At 41.3% G+C, this 17,805-nt stretch overlaps 1 protein-coding gene across 1 annotated transcript in view; it reads right to left on the minus strand.

Annotated features, from left to right (window-relative positions):
- Positions 1-17,805, minus strand: part of LOC121941109 (AT-rich interactive domain-containing protein 3B-like) — a 58,816-nt gene that overhangs the window by 29,734 nt on the left and 11,277 nt on the right. The window lies entirely within an intron of this gene.

Raw genomic sequence — 17,805 nt, forward strand, 5'->3', positions numbered from 1 at the left:
GTCAAAATATCATGTTGGACTGCATATAACATAGTTAACTCTGAGCTAGAACAACGTTCAGCAAAACAATCATATGAAAACTAATATATACTCAAACTCCAAAAGTGCATTTTTCCAGAGGTTGGAGGAGTAACCTCTGGAGTTATTGTGCCCCTGAGCTCCTGTGTCCCCCTCCCCCTTCATCCTCAAACATCTCCATTTGACCTAAACCATCTGCATCTGGGCCTGCCCTGCCCCCACCCATGTCTTCCGACCCAGCTGGATACAAGGGCCCCCCATCCCTCAATCTTAACGCAGCTGTGACGGGTGGCCAAGTTCATGGAGTGTAGCTGGCTGTCAGGAGGGGCCAGGGGAGGGTGGGCTGGTCAGTAGCCCTAGCGCGCGCACACACACATGTGCAAAGGCTGATCACCACTGTGTGTATGTTTGTGAGTGCAGAGAGGGGGGCAATGGCCCCACAAGACGGGAAGGAAGGAAAATAGGGGCAGAAAGGGGTGCACGGTATGTGCCGACCAGGAATGTCTCCTAAAGACAAAACCTATAAAAGCATCAGGAATCAAAACAAGATCCGTTTGGAGGGGGATGTTAATAGCTGCAGCCCAGGGTCTAGTTTCAAACGGGAGCCCATTGGTCAGTGGCAATTACAAGGCCTGAAACGAGAGCCAGGAGGGCAAAGGTTGTCAAGGCCCCTGAGAGCAAGTCATTTTCAACCTCTCACTCTCTGTACGTGTAACGGTTGTCAACGTTCATGCTCCCTAAACAAATACTCATCAGCCATCAACTTGCAAACCCACTGCTAATGGTATATTTCAAAGTAGAGTTTAAAGTTCAAAGTAAGCCAACACCCTCTCTTACACCAAATAGCCATCTTATATTGTGGAAATTTACAACTTCAAGTTCAAATTAATAAATCGACAACATCGATAAATGTGAAAAATGGTTTTTCCCTCTCAAACTAGCTTTAAAAATTGAGTTCCAAAATGTTCTAAGTCTAGTATGGAAAAACTAATATTTGAAGTCCAATGTTCACATATTCACATGTTCAAAGACAGTAGATTGCAGTCCTCTCAAAAGTGAGAGTTCAATCAATTTACAAAAAGCTTTAATTTTATCAGGTTGGCTTCTCAGTCAGCAGATATACTAAATTTGTAATTGGTCTACAAACACAGCTCATTCCTTATCCAAACGCATTTCACTTTCAACTTACATTATCTATAGTATGTCACGGAGATTACAACAGTATCATCATGTAAAGGTAAATATACAGTTAAGTACATTTGAGGGCCATATAGACCTTTGCACACACAATTTGACCACCTCTGTTAACCTTTAACCATTATAAATGATTATAACAGAAGATTGCAGCCATGTATTTATCTCATATGCTTGCTCTTGCATAAAAAAAACTTTGCATTCGGCACCTTCATACATGCTAGATGTTCCCATTTAATTGTCCCCAGGTCGGCACTGTGTAATCTTACTGACAGTAATCAAAAAAGGAGCCATAAAGCTACATGGGAAACATCATCATTTTGTTTGATAGCAAATTATGTGTACTCTACTAATCCTCCAATTAAGTGTAGCTCCACCCCGTTTACAGAATATTAATACAAGTTTTTAATTATAGTTAGATAAATGTGTGTGTGTGTGTGTGTGTGTGTGTGTGAACATCTGCTGATAAAACCCTAAAATCTCTTTAAATCAAACAGTGCATGTAGTAATTGCTCACCACAATAGTGTGTGCTGTGTGAGTATATACAGGACACGCTGATAGTTATATTAACTGCAAGCTGTGTTAGTTATTTATAATGTCTAGCTATTACATTCAATCATTTAACCATTCTCTTTGGCTCTTATCCAAAGTAAATTACCGTAAGCCTTTTAGCACTCGAATTCACTCCCACCTCACCATAATCAGATGTAAATATAAAAGAGCAAACGGTTGCTGCTGGGTTACTGGCCTTGGATTTGTTAGGTGAACACAAATGTATTTACAGACAAACACACACACTTATGCCCTCCTGAGGGACATGCTGTGTTATGGGAGCGAAGGGGTCAAGGTGTTCGTGACATCGACCAAGAACAAAGGTCTAAAGTGACAGGACACCACTGAGCGGTCAGTGTCAGACTTTGGCTTCCTGCTCCACATTGTCTGCACTGGCTGTATTTTCTCGAGTGCACAAGATTAACGTGCTTTGGTACAAATCTGGAACATTTCTGTCCAGTTTTCAAATGAATAAAATTTAATTTAGAACTTTTACTCTAACTGATAATTTATAGATTAAATTTTGACAGTTGTCTTATTTACTTCATGGTGAAGTCATTTTAGCTATAGGAGCTAAATCTTTAATCCTCCTTCAGCACAAAAGGAACTCCAAAGTTCAGCCAAACTTCATAAGATGTTACACAAGTCGCATCACTTTTGCTGGAATCATGGAGTGCTCTGTTCTACTCAGGGTTCCCACATATTTCAAAACTTTTCTAAGACTATTCAAGGATCCATATTAAAAAAATAAAACAAAAAACCTCTAGCCCCACTTGCCTGTTTTTTTTTTCAAACATATCAGTTTCAAATTCTATTCAAACGTAATTTGAGCTAGCTGGTATACATGAGGAAGGAGATGAAACGAGGGGAGAAATTGAAGAAGAATATGTGATTAAAACGTTAACCATTGATGCATACTAGAGCTGCGTTACGTTGACAGCTAGAGAAATTAAATTTGTCACAATGTTACATTAGGTTACACGAAGCACAATTCGAAAACTTTTTCAAAACTACTGCAGAACTACGTAATATGTGAGCATAAAGTATGAAATAGGGATAGACTTTTAAAGTTATGAATTATTTTAAGCAAAAGCCTTAACCAGAGCAATACACAACTAACAAGACAGTTTCTTCAGCAGAGACACCACGTGGCTGAGTGGATGTTGATGCTGTTAATATTACACCTTTGAATCTCAAACCGTCGGAACAACCGTGATTAGGTTTAACAGTGCAATTCTGCTGTCACTTGTCATCATGCAAATAAGCTCAGCTGCATCTATAGAAAACCTGTCTGCTTCTCGAGCTAGTTCCAAAAAAGCACAGTAATTGGAACATGGAAGCCGTTAACCATGAATAGACAAGTTGGCTCTTGAATTGGGACCTTGGTCAGCTGAGGAATGTTAACACTATGTTGCTTTTTTGTCAAGTTAGAGTGGATACTGATGTTTCGGGACCACTCCTTATGATCAGTCACCTCAGCCCCTTCATCACATGCTGCGCTCCACCCAGAATTGACTTCTTTAAAAAAGAAATTCCCACACCCTACCTACATTCATGACAGGGGCGTAGAAGGCTTGGCTTGCCTGAAATAATCCACAAATTAAGTGTGTGTTTTTATGTTTTTGTAAATGTGTTGTGAGTGCCTTTGATACTACAGTACAGATTTATTTAACTTTTTTATATTTAACATGTCAACAAGCTAGATAATTGTGAGTGCATTTATCCAAACTGCAATTCAGATAGATAAATTGAAATTATAATATTCAAACAATGGATCTGACATGTCTGCGTGTCTATGCCAATTCCTGTGTATGCTAGTGTGTGTATGTGCTGGGTGTAAGATGAACAGGAGCCTTCATATGTTGAAACAGCCCATGTTTCCTCTCTGTCTCTCTCTCATGCTGTTAGCAGGTTTACTGGCCAGGCGGTGGGTGGCCTAATCACATTATGGCCATACGTGACTGACTGGCGCACCGCCAAATCAGGGATAAGAATAAGTTATATGACAAGAAGTGAGCCGTGGCTGGTCATTGCCAAGGGGGGCAGTGGGGGGGGCACTCCATACTTTGACATATAAACAGCAACTCTGTAGCTAAAATGTTTTTTGAATGAGAGTCCATAGGTCTGCTGAGGCTCGTTTGAGTTGCCTTGGTGGTCACCACTTGATAGTCTGACAATCATGCTGTAATTATATAAATTTGTGCTGTTTTATTTATTTATTTATTTTTTGTTTTTCAGGTAAATATTTGGCTTCTTTTTTCCAAAACACTGAATTTTAACCACACCACTAGTGAATTCACATGCCATTATTGATGTACAATAAAATGGACAGCCTTCCAGTCTGCAACAAGTTGACATTCTTTACATATCCCCCCATCTGCACCGGACAACCTACGCAATACACTCCTAGTTGAATGTCGATGCATAGCTTGGGGGTAATTCTACGCAGCCATTATAGAAAGATGTCTGGAGTAGAGCCACCATTTTAGTGAGGCCAGGCATGCCGGAACAAGAAGGGTTAATGGCTGCTGCTCGGGGAGTGGGGGATGGATGGCATTGATTGCTCAGGATGTTGACAGCACTTCTCCAATTTGATAGTGGAGGCTGTTATTAGATGAAGAGGCTTGTTCTTAATAAAAGCATCATGTGATTTGCCTTCACTTTTCCAATAGGAGGCTGAGTGGGCTCAAATAGCAGCCACTGAGCTGAGGACGCATAGTGTTAGGCTCACTTTGGAAATCACCTCAAGAGCAGAAAAACTGGATGAAGTAAATGTTCACATTTGCTTTGAAAAAGATCAATTTCATAATATCTATGAAGCGCTGAACCCATGTGAAGTAGGTCGTTTTATATACTACAGAAGACAGGCTGAATGACTAACTGGTGGGATGGCAGAAAAAAAACAAGTTGCACAATGGCTCATCTAAAAACCAGAAAACAGTTGTTTTGCACCCTGCCAGTTTAATACTGCAGACTAAACAAGGCCTAGTGAAGAGAGGCACACGTGCCACATTAGAAGCCTGTTAGCCCTGAGCCATACTCCTAACCCCTGTCTTCCCACTCCGAGCTACTGTCACGGCTCTCTGTGTCCCACCCTACACAGCTCCACACTGCAGACCGAGTCCCCTGGGCCACAGTCATTGAACAGGAGGCAAATCAATAGCCCTGGATGTGCAAACACAGGGAAGTCCCCAGCCCCCTCCGGACGCAATCTCACAGCACACGTCAATACTCATCATCCTCAGTCATCTACCGCCACGCCAGGGAAACTGAGATGAGGGCAGGATCATAGCATCCATGGTGACCTAACCCCTTCACCTCCAACAAGACAACTAACTTTGAATAACACAGTGAAGGTTTCCATGGGAAACCCTCATCAAATTGCAGTTATCTACAAAAAGACAGTGCAAACATCCACACCTAAAAAAATACACGCACATACAAACAAAATCTCCATAGCAACCCTGGCTAGTAAATCAAGGGTAACAAAATGTCACTGTGCTCTCAGTGCGAGCTGTGTAAGAAGGGAGGGTGCGTAGTGAAATTCACCAACATTCCTGTACACCAGTAACAGGACCTCACAATAACAGGAGAGCCCCACTCATCCCACAGGTACTCTTAACATCTCATTCCCGGACTAATCTTTTTTAGCCAAATTGCTGCCTGTCAAAACAGTTCAGCAAGGGAAATCTTTTAAACAGACACAGCGGCGGTAATTTAATCACAATCAAGGCCTCAAGCAGAATTCTGGATGGAGGCCAACAAATGTGATATATGGTGAGTAGCCAGAGAAGAGGTTACGCACATGGTCCGCAGTTAAACTTGCTCATTTTGAGCACGTATTTATGGAACACATATTTGAACACACACGTGACTAAAAAAGCATTGGGTTTTTCTGAAATGTGACCAAATGTGCTGTAGTGACTAAAGACAGATATCAAGACAACTTCACAGGTATTTGCTTTGTATAAAAGAGAACTGGATCTGTGATTAAAGCTGAATTACTACAGAAGTAAACCTGTTTCCTCATTTAGGAGGAGCAAGATGCCGTACTTTAAGTCATCCAACGAAAGCGAATCTGTCTCCTCTCAGCATGCTTATAAATACGAGCATTGTAGGGGGCAGCAATCTCTAATCCAAATTAAATAATTGAGGCCTCGATCTCACAGCGGGACTCCAAGGATCTTTTCTAGTGGCGCTTGCCATGGGGAGGGGGTTAAGGGGAGAGGGGCAGGTGCAATGGGAGTGGGGCTGAGCGGATCGCGTCCTTTATCTGCTTACTACTGTAAAAGATCTTATGGTGAGCTTCCCATACGCTATCACCAACAAAGGCTCCCGCTAATCATAATTTCATTTGCGACAAGAGAGAAGTAAATCTTACTGCCACTCAGGAACATATGGTAAAGGTCCTACTAACAAACAGATCCACTACTGATTTGCTGCTCTCATTAAGAGTTATTATTATGGAGTAGGCATAGGCAATACAGATTCAGACCCTCATCTTTGTATAAACTTTATATTGGAGAGGCTGTATTGAGGATGTTTTGCATGCAGTGCACATCATATACCCTGGAGGTTATGCCCGTGCCACGCTGCATGTGTGAGCAGTGTGTGTCCACACCGGCAGCAATTTGTTGTAGTGGGGCTGCTACAGAGATGCCTTCTGTTATAGCTGCTATATTTCCACAAATAAAAGCACATGCTCCACTTATTTATGAAGCCGTGCAGCTACTGCATTGTCAAAAACACGGTCCTGCAAATGTTTCACAGTAAAATGCCATGTGTCAACAGCTGAAGGGATTCTGTCAACAGAAATGTTGTCAGAGGGCTTTTATTTTGAAATAGAAACGGAAAGGTTAAGTAAAAGAGACATTTCTATTTCTTCATGTCTGTGACAGATAAAGACATCAAAATTGTAGTAAAAAGTGATCTAGAGTCCAAAGGACCATTTTTAAATCTATTTTTGCTGAAAACTGCGTGCATCATTTGGAAAAAATGGGCCAGACTCTACATGATGGATAATGTTAGCGCCACACACCAATATCATCATATACTGTATACCCAGGTAAAATTCCAGAAAGGTATGAAAAAAATAGATACCGCCCAGGCTTATTATGGAGCATAAAAAAAGGGTCATATATCACATTAAAGTGAGTAAGCAGCAGAAAAGAGGACCCAGGGGTACGCCTGCCTCTGAGTGTCCAGTCATGTTTGTAGCTGGAAGAGATTTCTGGCTTTTGGGGGGAATAGACAAAGTGGCAAGGACAAGGGACTAAATGTCCAGGGGGCAGAACGTGTTGCTACCTGCCCCGGCCTCAGCACCTCTAAACAGGCCACTGAAAAACAGGCCTTCAGGCAAGACCACCCCTCCTTCCATTAATCACTCCAATTACAAAGCTGAAAAAGAGAAACAGAGGAAAAAAAAGAGGGGGGGGGGGGGGGGGCACCGATAGAAAGACAAAATGAAAATAGGCAGGCAGGCAGACACATGCAGAGGAAAAACTTATACACTGATCAACAAGTTTTCACCTTATCCTAGTTCACACCCAGAGAGAGACAGAGACAGAGACAGAGTGAAAGACTTATGTCTGAAAGAAAGGGGTGGATCTGCATATTTAGTTCCTGGGTAAACATGTCTGTTGGTGACCAGCAAGTCTGGTTTGCCAAATAAACTGACTGCATTTGTTCAGCTCCAGCCCTTTCACCAAGACACCACATTCCACAGGCAGAGGCCCCATCCCCCATTACACTAGCTGGCCCCTTTCGCTGCCTCACACAAATGCAACGTTTATAGGCTGGTGTGGCCAGAAGTTCACACTCATTGGTTCAAAGACCCTTTCACAGGCAGAGCAAACATTTTAGTGAATCACATCTGTGCCACCACATACAGTACTCCATAAGTTAACCCTTTCCTGCTGTGTTTGATGCCCATAAGAAACTGGACCACTGAGACCAGGCTTTCCAACTAAACTATGCACAGACTTGCATGGGGCCCCCTCAGTAACCCCTCACAGATAATTTGATTTGAAGCTATTAGTTTTGCTCTGTGAAGTGTACAGTTGTTTCCAATATGCAAAGCACTAATTATTTAAAAAAGACACAAATTCATAATCTCCATATTTTTGGGGCCTCTTGTAATCAATGTCGCTTTGAGCAATAAGCTGTAGTGCTGCATTTAGGTCAAAGCAGCTATTAGTGGTTTCTTCAGGGTTAAAAGCTTTGGCTAAAAATACCTTGCATATCTCACATCTTTCAAAGAGCATGCATCCACTTCACCCCCATGCTAATGGCAGCTGGAGACATCACACAGACCTGATAGGCTTTTATATATGTTCTCATTATACTGACAGCGCCGGGAACTTGATACATTCACAATCAACAAAAAAACCTTCACTGCTATTAGGACACATCACATCTCATTACATATGAAATGACAGAGGTCACAACGCCTGCAGTCAGATGGGTAAATGACTTCTTTGTGTGGCGTATGGTTGTGGTGGTGGTGGGGGAAATCAGTCCCGTTATTCCCAGGGTTTCCTCAGTCAGAGAAGTTACTGTTATGACAATCTCTCTCAATCTGCAGTATCAAATGTTCAAACCATAAGCGCAATTCACAGCTTTCTGTAGAGTCTAATCGATAGGGAGCTGTTTCTCCGTTCAGAGCCAGAGGTATCTGTTTCCTCTCAGCTAGCGTTAAGTGTGCAGGGGCATTCCACCTCTGACAGGCCCGTACCCCCCAGGGAACCAGTTTGGGATGATGCAGACCGTCACGCATCTGGAGCTCATCTCCAGGGGCCAACAAGCCACTACATCTCTACTGGACACTCAAAAGACAGTCGAGACTACCAAAAACCCGAGGAGAACAACTAAACTCATGGTTAATGTGGGAATTATTGAACCAAATTTAAAAAAAACAAACTTTCAGAGTGTCAGTGCTATGCAAGTTATGCAACCAATTTTAGTCAGCATCTCTCAGGTCCACTGGTTTAAAATGTTCGCTATCAGGGAAAATAGTACCTTAGAGCTGGGGCTGGGTAATATTAAATGTTAAACTATATTATAACAGTACTTTATATAACTTAATGACAGAAGCTACTTTATTTTAACTATATAAATATATATAAATAGAGGTATAGTATATCATATATCGTGATAGAGACTAAAAATATTGCAATATTATTTTTTTAAGCCAATTCGCTGAGATCTACATAGAGCTTCTTTACTTATTGGTTATTACACTTTTTCACTGGTTTGAAAAGTTTTTGTATCAAAGCACTGTGCTTGTATGTTAGCAGCAAAATAAAGTGCCATGGCAACATATTCGATAAATGATGCCTGCATCCAGGGCACAAAATTAGCATCTGCCACCAGAGAAATGCTGGTTTAACTTGCGAGTGGCAGGTAGATTTGCTTCACTCACCAGCCCAAAAAAACAATGGTAATCTATAGACTGGTGAAGTAATGAGTCCTAAAAATGCGAAAGTCTGTTAGCCTTTAAGCACGTTCAGTTCCCTCGTCTTAAAGTCTATGTTTTTTTTCTGTAACATAAAATATGTCCGCTTCAACCTGATTTTTGAACTTTTAAGGTTTTACTCGTCTTAAAAAAGGTGGTTGCTAACAAGTGGCTAAATAGGACTACAGTGTTTGTCTGGGTTAGATGTCATCACAGCGGACAGAGAAACTCATTAAACACATTTGTCCGCCTTTACAGCTTTACAAAGTTGCATCTAACTTATAGATTTATCTGTTTATACTATTTTCCGATTGTGTTTTAATGTGTTTTTACAGTGTTTGTAGTTGTGTGGTTTAATTCGTGTGACAGCAATGTAGTTCCTGTATAGCCTAACAATAGCCTCTTCTTGCGATTTCATTTACGCTTCAAAACACAGAGAAGTGGTGTTCATCTGTGAAGATTATCATGCTAAACAATACGTCTAAGTCTCATAAACTCATGTTCGTCACAGAGCTTATTTTTGGCGATATTCAAAAGTCCCAAAAGGTTTTTGGGAACCAGTGTGATACCACCTTCCTGGTTGGCCTACAAAAATACGTCATCCCTTCACCACTTTATTAAGTGACTGGTTAAATCTGAACACTCACCAACCATTTGGCCAGAAGACAAAACAGTTAATTCTGCACTTTGCCTACAGTACTTTGAAGATAACTGTAGGTAGAAAGCTGCGCTAATAAGCCACATTTGTTGTTACAAGAGGAAAACTGGCCTGGCATTATATAATTACAAACCAGGGCTTAATAGTGTGGTTAGTGTGGCTATCTATATGTACTGGTGCTCAATGTCACTGTCAGTAATTGTCTGGTCTGAACTGGGATTAGCCTAACTGACAAAGATTTGCAGCAAGACAACTTCAAACTTGTAACTACTTGCAATATGCCAGTCTGCAATTCTCTGAAAACCTGCCAGTTTACTCCAATACGACTAGACAAGACAGTGTATGGTTTCCAGTTATTCTGTAGTGGAATATAATTTGTAGTCACAATAATTTAAACAACCTGTGTAGTAGTAGTAGTATGCGTGTGTGTGACATCGGCGCATACAGCGAGCAGCAGCAGCAGCGGCCGACTGTCTGATACCGACACACTGAGAGGACAGAGGCCAACATGCATTTCAACAGCCGTGGGGATGTACACTGAATAGACTCGGGCTTGGCGGGGACGGAGGGCTGTCATCAGAGAATGCCACAGCAAGTGTTGTCCCATCTGCTAACAGTTTGTGACCTTAACAGTCGAGAGGACTAGCTACAAGCCGATTGGCAGTTGAAACAAGTGACATGCCTGACCCCCTAAAACCAGCCAATGACAAACTGATACACAGGTGACACCACCATCCGACTGGAGTTGCTCTGAAACCGGCCAGTTCAAATCACTGCAACTTTTCTCTGCAAAGCTCTTAAACTGTTTCATCTTGTCACAAATATGTGGTCTGAATATCTGGCTTTAGCCTCCCCTGACAGGCCGCTTAAAAGCTGTACCTTATAAATGTCAAGAAGAAACATTAAATTGGCTCTTGCCAACCTACCGCATAGTTGATTTGTAGAGTAATTTGTTGATCATTAACATATGTACATAACATACATAAAGCCTTTCTTTAGTCTGCCTAATCAAATGTACAAAACACAGATCATGTTATATACTCTGTAAATCAACCTTCTGCATAAGGTGGTTTGAGAAGAAACAATATTTGGTAGGTAAATGATTATGCTTAGTCAAACTAGATATTTAAATTGAAAGTCTTAGGGTTGAAAACCCAATTAAATGCTTGCTTTATACTTTGTTGCAGTTAAGTCTAAACACAGACATCACAAAAGTACAGTATACAGGATCAGATAAGATAAAACTGTAATGATTCTCACAGGGGAAATGGGTTATTGCAGCAGCAAGGGATATGATATACTGTAGATGACAGAGCAAACAGATTGTACTGAACATAATACACCAGCAACCAAAGATCATACTGTGAATAATGAAACCAATAAATGCAAAGACATACAGGGTTTCCACTTTTAGAATAGCAGGTAAGCAGATGTTTGCAGAGTACACGGTTCTCATTCATGCAGGCTTATTTGAAGTCAATTTATCTCATATGGTACACAGCTAGCCTATGTGACATTATTGTTCCAACCAAACTCTATAAAGCACATGCAGCTCTATTGGATTGTTTAATTTGCTCTCATTTTTATACATATGTTGACTCATATTAAGTTCAAATGCATTATTTAATGTCTGGATGGGCAATCCAAAGAGAACAATGCCAGCCCTGAATGCAATCAATTTTGTTCCAATTTTGTGCAATAAATCATTCAGCAAAACATTGCTACCACTTCTTTTAAACAAATGATCTGACCACACATCCTCTCTGCACTGAAAGCATGAAGCTTCCTCAGGTTTTCTAATCACATTTATTTAGGACAGGAAAACCTGAGATGTCTTTGTTTGACCAGATGGCTGGCTAATCAAGGCTGGCTCCACTGGGGGTTGGGGGCATCCCAAATCTGCCACAAACATTATTGAACCGTGTTCCACATGAATATGCTGATGTTTGCTAGAAAAGAGCCTTGTGAGCTGATACACATTATGTAAATTTCATACATAGAGAATCACACTGAGTACCTGCTTAAGATGAACAAGGCCAGGCCAGATCATTTTTTGTTGTGAAATAATGAAGTGCATAGGGAAGAGTCAGCACTGCAGTCTCCATCACACTGACTAGAGGATACCACACAATGGAGTAACGTTCTCATCCTGCAACATTACACTTCTTATACATTCACTGTGGTTACTGCTGTTAATAATTCAATTTTCTGTGCCACTCTTTAATCATTTACTAACATGGCTTTTGAAATTATTGACTGCAGTTGACATGGTCCATAGTACTATTCACAGTGTGATTGTCTATTAACCAGTTCAGCTAAGTCAGAGCACTATGTGTTTTTGTCATTTGAAATGATTCAGTAAGCCAATATATAAAGTAATAATGGGAATAATACGCACAGTCAGAAGTATTTCTTTATTGATCATAAAATGCAGAAGCATGCTGCATTGAACTGAATCTTGAATTTTTATTCCACCTCTTGAAATATGACAGTGATCAGCATTCATTGTTTAGCTTTTTTAATTTATTTGTTTTATGCAAACATACCAAAGCATATATGGTTAAAAAGTGTTCAGAATTTTATGTGTTAAATTGCAGCTATCTCAGCACATGATCCGCATAACCAAATTTGTCCACAAGAAAAGAAAATTGTATGATGTTCATATTCATGTTCACGTGAGTAGGAATATTGTTGTTTCCTATAGGAAGCAGTGTGTACACTAGCATAGCATTTAGGATTACAAGCCAGTGGCTTTGACAGACACGCTGCTTACTGTTGGTTTCATGTGATGATTGTGATTCAGGAAGTGAAAAGCTTTGGCGGATGTCCAGCCCTGAATGCAGAATGTAAATGCTGGAAGCTGAGCTGTGAACGCATTGCTTTCAGTGTAATGTGACGTTTCCTGGGCAGCAGCCAGGACCTTTTTTTCTTCCTTCCTCCTCTGCTGGTAGCTCCTTCTTACAAGCACATGATTACACTCAGCTTGTGTTTGAACACTTGGCAGCCAAACAACCTGGCCACATGCTATTATAAACTACACAGGATTTTGGCAGGCGGCACGATGACTGTGCAGACTGAAAAGCAGGCAGGCTACAGTGAAAGGATAGCCTCCTGTACCTCTTTCACCTCCTTCTCTACTGTGTTTACCCAAGGGCCTTGACACAGTGGCCCAGTTAGCACCTACAGGCCTCTGACACCAGCCTGGAGCTCAGCCAAACCAGTGGCAGAAGACAGCCAAGAAAGCCACTAACAATAGAAAACTCTCACTTTTCACCTTCGCACCTCCTCACTGCCTGGTCCTTTTGACAAGCAGCATAATGGAGACCAGAACCCCAGGATATCTTTTGTCAGTTTGCCAGGTAGAGAAAGACATTCTCATAAATGTCACATTGTTTTATGTCCCCAGCATAACCTGCTGTCTAGTAGGCATTTTCAATTGATCAATATCAACAATATGAAGGACAATCCATATACAATCTGCATTCGATTAAAATGCTACTGTCTTTACTTAGATTACAACCACAAAATGTTGTTTACATGGGAAAGTTATTTGTGTCTGAGCATTTTATATGTGGTGTTTTCTGTCCATGACGAAATCCCCCAAAACAATCACAAACCAGCATTGTCTTCTTCATTAAAAGTATGCATTACAGTCATTATTTAGTAAAGAGGGTTTGATTACCCCGCTATAGACTGAAATACAAGGGGCATGGATGCGTCGCGCTTTGTTGGGAGAGGAGAGGAGCTAGGTCATTTACCTCCCACGCACTACATGTTGTAGCTCGCAGTTGCTTGCCAGCTTTACTGTTTGCATATTGAGTTTTGCCATGTGATGATGTAGTTGATTATGCAAGATTTGAAAGCAGATAGGCTTTATTAACTTTTTTAAAACAATACAGTGAATTAATTAACTGTATTGTTTTAACTACAGGAGGCACTGATTTGATTAATGTATTTTTATGTGAAATGTAAAAAAAGCCATGATGTTGCTCTGCTGTGTTATATTGCCTCTGGTACAATGAGGTATTTATCTTAATCATTTTTTAAACACATAGTCCACTTGTTTTTTGCACAGTTTTATGTAGTTTTTATCTGTTGAATGGCTGTGTAGCCACAAATAGAAAAAATTATCAGTTGCAGAAAAACAGAGATGTACTGCCAGCAGCTTACATTCGTGGTGAAGCAGCTTCAGTTAATGGACTCGCTCTGCTGCCAAAGTGCCCCATTTACTTCAGCCGTAAGTGTCAGCAGGTAAACCTCCTACTTCAAAATGCTATGCAGCTAAAATTTCATACCTTTTCCTAAAGGTATCATTAAATTAAATGTGTTATAAACTACCCAGTAATAAAACTGCAGTTATATTTAGCCAATTTAAGGGTTATTTGAAAGGGCTTATTCGACAGTCCTCAAAGTAAAGCATCAAAAAGAGTATCATTTAGTGTTAGCACGGAAATCCAGGTATTGCATTAACACTAGAGTCAAAAGATAGTAAACAGTACCGAGCTCAAATCTGTGGTGATGACAGTATTAGAATACTTTTATTAATTATATTGTTGCAAAACATTTGTATGACAAATACTTCAAGAGGATATGTTTAGCTTGACATGGCATCATGCTTCAGTGGTTTTTTAGATTTGAAATGGAAAATCCCTTTCAATACCTCGGACATGCAAAGAATTAATCATGTGAGCCATGGTGCAAAGACAGACCAGCAAGTAAAACACACAGTATGAGACCACTGTACATGGTACAAGGACAACAGGACCTCGCATACTGTGCCAAGGGTCACTGGAATAGACAGTGTGAACAGTAGTCTCTATACATGTGTACTGTATATATAACTATATGCAGTAAGCCTATATAAAACCCAAGGAGACTTTGCTCGACAGTGTCATATGACCTTGGCTCTACTTCTATGCAGCTGCCAAGGGGGTTGGTGGACGTCTTTGTTTCATTTGGCTATTCCCCTTTCTCTGTTTGCCTTCATTAAAGAGCAGGTGTTGAGATATGCTGAGTGGGAGTGGTTGTAAAGGACGAATGGAACCAGCAATGGTGTGGGGAGGGGGGCTTGTGGTTTCACTACCAACTGATCAAATTACAGCAGGCATCAGTAGCTCAGTTTCCATTAGAAGCAAGGAAGTCAATCCTCCAGGGTCGATTTGGGGAAAAAAAGTGTGACAACTCTAATGGACATGCAACATTTGCATTTAAATGTGAGAACTTTTTGCCTTTCAATTCAATTAAATGAAGGCGAGCAGTGTGGCCCTCCGTGACAATGCGCATGAGGGGTCATCCAAAAAGTAATTTGCATGATGTTGTAGGAGCGATTACTTGAGCTGAAAGGCAGACACCTCAAATACAAAAGCAAGGAGACCTTGTGCTCTGAACAGGTAAGATAACATGGGTTGGTTGAGAGGAGCACAATGTACTTCTTTCTCTCGTAAAGATATTTATGTTATTTAAGGGGCTGGTGCATGTAAAGTGGGATCTGAATGGAGTGGAACACTCGGGCTTCAAAGGGCCCAACTTTACGCAAACACGCCAACAATGCAAATCACTAACGCACACAGATAATGAACCTACAAAGGAAATGAGCATTTCAACGTCATAACAGCTGCGTTTTCCAGTCTCTCTGTACAAGGTGTAGACACTGGAAACATGGAAAATCCAAATGTGATATACAAAAGGATCACAATGGACACTTTCGAATTAATTAAATACAGACTTGTGAAAATTTTAATTTGAAATGGGATATTGTGTATGTGACTTCCATTTGAACAAGCATCATACAAGAAAAACTGTGTTTGATAGAAAGTACGGTATAGGATCCTCTCAATGATACAGGACCGTGAAAACATGAATTGTAACGCAACATAGTTTCAGTAACTTAAAGTGTGAATGGCAAAATCATGTCAGACTACACACTGCCAAGTAATGCAGTGTTTGACCAGGCCATGGTGTGACCGTGATGAGGAGACTGGACACACCAAGAGAAGCCTCCTCTTGTCTGCCAGCAGCAGATGTGCCCTCTGGGACACAGACAAATAAAAAAAGTGTCTCTGGCTACACCAGCGGGCCCTCCCATCCAGCTCCTCCCATTCAGGCCCTTTGGCTTTTTTCTTTTACAGCCCCTGCGACACTGAGTGAAATGAATTGAAAGATCACCAATCAGGGGCCCGACTACAACACGGACATGCACCCACCCACCCCCGTCAAACCCCCTGTCTCTTGTTGGGAGCCCCCGGTGGGAATGTTCACTGTTTGAAGAGTTAACTCTTTAATTCCGTCTGGAATGTTTCCTCTGGGTGGGGCAGCATAGTGTGTTGAGCCAGTCCACTCCTCTTCTCCTTCCATAGTATCTCCTACCCCCTCTCCCTCCCCCCTTCATCTCCCTACTAAATTCAATACCTCTATTTCTGGGCCGGGGGAATCGTCCACACGTTGCTGTTAAGAGCAGGTCAGCAAAAAATGAAGCTTGGGCCATGCCAGCACACCTTGCACTCTAATTCAGATTTATACAAAACTATCATTTGCATGTGAAAAATGTCTCAACCACACCTATGTTTTAGGGTCATTTAATAGATGTGTGCCATCCACACTCATGTACTAATACACACAGAAAGTCTTAAACTCTCAGTTGAGCTAGTTCAAATCACTTGAGCCAGTACTGAGGCACATGAAAAAACTGGCAAAATGCAGCCACAGTATTAAGCTTTGCCACATTACCAGGGAAGTAAACCGTTAAATATTTATAAGTTAATCGCCGTGAAACATTTTTGACGGTTATGTATGTCGGCCTATGGGCTAATTTGTACACACACTCCAGTAACAGGCTGGGAGACCCCCTGCTGCTGGCAGCGCCAAGATGCAACTTCTAGGAAGAGAATTCCACAACCTGGAACATTGCAGTTCCATATCCTTTATTTGCCAGCTAGCCACAGACAGACACAGTCAGAAACACAGCTTCTGATTGGTCAACAAGTCAGGACTTCAGCCTCTGATTGGTCACAAAGGCATCATGGAGCTTCCAACCATATCAGTTGTCAATATGGAAAAATGTAATAAAAGCCTAATCACAAAGACATTTGGTGTCTGTTTCCAAACAAGACACCACAGTTCAAGGCTCGATTACAAAGCTTTAAAAGGGGATACGATCGCAAAGGACCTCAGTGATTAGCAATAGCTTCTGGCCAAAACAAAGTCAATCTTACATTCAGCATTGCAAAGATATTTAATGTAAGCACAGTTATGCCATATATGACATCACTGCCCCAAAGTTAACTTGGCCTATAGCTGTGCAATTAATCGAATTTCAATTTTGATTACAATTTTGGCATCCCCAGATTTCCAAAACAAGATAATCGAGATAAAACGATTCTGTGCAGCATGATGACTCTAACAATGTTGCTCCCGTGTTGTCTTTTTTTTTGTAAATCAAGTGCACCCACCATTGCGGATGTGTTTGGCCCGTCCCTGCAAAGTCCAAACAGAAGTTTCAGCACAGGTTGAAAACAGAGAGCCACAGCGCAGTGCCTCTCTGGTTGTTTTGAAACTTCACTGTCACATTTTGGTTTCAGACAGTGTACGCAGCAAGAGAGAGAGCGTGAGCGACAACAAGCACGAGCAGGGAGAGCAAACGTGTGTGCCAGTGGGGTCCAGTTAGGCTGCTCCTCTCACTGCAGCCTAACTGCCAGGTGACAGTTAGGCTGCAGTGAGAGGAGCAGCGAATATGAAGTGAAATGCAGCTGTGTGATGTGTGAACAGTTGAGGCTGTTTGTCAGTTAATAAATGCTATAACTCTGAAAGACCTGAGACACGTTCCCATGTCTAGCTTGTCAGCTGCTGAGTAAAGTGACAGAAGTTAGCGCAGAGGTGCAAGCTAAGTTAGCTTCTCACTGGAAACAGACCAGGCTCCCTTAAGGTAGACTG

This window comes from Plectropomus leopardus, chromosome 1 (assembly GCF_008729295.1).
Source record: "Plectropomus leopardus isolate mb chromosome 1, YSFRI_Pleo_2.0, whole genome shotgun sequence".
Taxonomy (NCBI): Eukaryota; Metazoa; Chordata; class Actinopteri; order Perciformes; family Serranidae; genus Plectropomus; species Plectropomus leopardus.